Genomic DNA, 2,234 nt, shown 5'->3' with positions numbered 1-2,234 from the left:
CTTTCCTTTCCGAAGATGCACGTGGTATAGGAAGGTGCATATATGTGGTTCACATTGAAGATTCCCAAGGATGCAGTCGCATGTTCCTCTAAAATCTGGTGATGCGTGCTACCTTTTTCCTAAAAGAATAAAATTGTGCGTGTTGTGCTTTCCTTATGCGACTGTCGTGGTGCTTCTCAATCTAGTGCATGTTCCTGTTATCAATGGGAGTGCGTGCTGTTCCTTTTCCAAGTGGCCCTGCGAAAAGGGCGTGCTTTGTGGTGCCGGTGACCCTTTCCACGGAGTCCTTTGTATTTCTTTCCTGCAGATGTGAGACCGCGAAGCTCCCTGTGTTTGTGCACAGGCTGGCAGATCCAGTTGATCCTTGGATCATTTCGAATTGCGTTATAGGCAGCATCAACTAGGATTATCTCATAGTATTTGTATGTAGAATCCTCATTTATCCAGTACGAGTTGAGAACTTTCAGACCACCTAATTTCCGGCCAGCACGTCTTCAGCAACTGACCTCTTGCTACGTTGGAACTTCAGCTGGGTGACACCCTGGTTTGTAGGCTTTCCATAAACAATGCCCTTGGGAACAGGCCTCTTCCGACCACCACGTCTAACACGAACACGATAGATAACATACCCCTGCTTTGCTTTATACCCCAGACGGCGAGCCTTGTCAGGTCGTGTGGGCCTTGTAACACGAACAATTGAAGGGTGTTGGCGATACTCCCAACACCTGACCCTCTGCAGAAACCTCATAACATCGGACTGCTTCTTTCTCCATAATTCAGAAACATACTTGTAAGCCCCCATAATTCACAGGCTCAAAGGTCCACCATTACTCAATTTGCCTTTAGTTGTAGGCCCTTCTTTGCTTACCGTCTTCACTTTTGGGCAACCCACTAACTCTTTGAAGGCGTTCTTTCTTGGAATCCTTTCTAGTTTTCTATCCCAAAAAATCCTTTTATCTCCTTGTTCTTCTTTCTAGCCTCCTCTCTTTTTTCCTCAACAACTTCCCAAGATGGTGCTCCTCATGCAAAATGAAATAAAATAAGATTAAAAAGTAGAAGAAGAAAAGAGAAGGAACTAATGAAAATTATGAGATTGATAATAAAATATGAGATGATTAAAAAGAAACAAACAAAAGAAGGAGAGATCGAATCATATAATTCTGTGATTTAATAAGGGGATCGTATGTGTCTTTAAAGTCTGAACGATTCAAGCAATTTTCTATTAAATAAGTACGCAAATAAATAAGTAAAATAAAATAAAATAAAAGTATAAGAAAAATAGATAGATAAAAATAAATAAATAAACAAACAAAATAAATATAATTATCAAATGCATACAATAATAATAAGAAGATTGTATAAAAAGTTGAGCCTCAATGAAGTGTTTAAGCGGATCTAAGGTGAACCTAAGTGTCCTAAAGTGATCGGGATATTGTCTAAGTGACCTAAACATGCCTAAGAACTATCCTAAAAAGGAATGAGAAGCTTAAGTCTAAATCAAAACTGCCAAGGGTCACGATAAAGGAGTTAGGCAATCCCTTAACCAGAGTCTCCGAGGTGACTCAGAAAAAGGTAAGTGGTATGAGTAGCCATGGGCCACCAAGGAACTATTGTGGAGCATTGAAAACGAATTTTAAAGACATGTGCTAAAGGGACAAAATTGAGGGTCTACAAATATGCCCCTCTTCGGTATAGATCACGAGTGTAGAGAATGTGAGTTAAAACACGAGTAATGAGCGGAATGAAGTGAACTATATCGAAGAATTGAAGAAGGACCGGAGATTTTGTCTTAGCACATGAAGAGGTAAGGTCAAAAGATGGGGTCTCAACGATAAGGATGGAACAACTCTACGTGGGCGAATGGCAGTAAAGAGAGAAAGTATGTGATGAGTAGCGCAAATATGGACGGAGATGAAAATGATGACTCAAAGTTATGGATGAATAACTCTAGATCATGGACAAGATGAACGACACTGAGCCAAAAAATAAGACAAAAGACTCTGGGTCATGAGCTCAGGGCTCTAATTGGAAAGAATGACTCTGGGTCAAAATGGAAAATGACTCTGGGTCGAGAGCTCTAGGCTCTAAATAGGAAAGAATGACTCTGGGTCAAGATGGAAAATGACCCTGGGTCGAGAGCTCTAGGCTCTAAATAGGAAAGAATGACTCTGGGTCAATATGGAAAATGACTCTAGGTCGAGAGCTCTAGGCTCTAAATAGGAAAGAATGACTCT

At 40.6% G+C, this 2,234-nt stretch overlaps 1 pseudogene; it reads right to left on the bottom strand.

The window, feature by feature from the left end:
• Nucleotides 1-200: 200 nt before the first annotated feature.
• LOC117910401 lies at nucleotides 201-819 on the bottom strand (annotated as a pseudogene).
• Nucleotides 820-2,234: the final 1,415 nt, after the last annotated feature.

The sequence above is a fragment of the Vitis riparia genome, unplaced genomic scaffold (assembly GCF_004353265.1).
Source record: "Vitis riparia cultivar Riparia Gloire de Montpellier isolate 1030 unplaced genomic scaffold, EGFV_Vit.rip_1.0 scaffold730_pilon_pilon, whole genome shotgun sequence".
Taxonomy (NCBI): Eukaryota; Viridiplantae; Streptophyta; class Magnoliopsida; order Vitales; family Vitaceae; genus Vitis; species Vitis riparia.
This window is presented reverse-complemented; position numbering and strand designations above follow the sequence as displayed.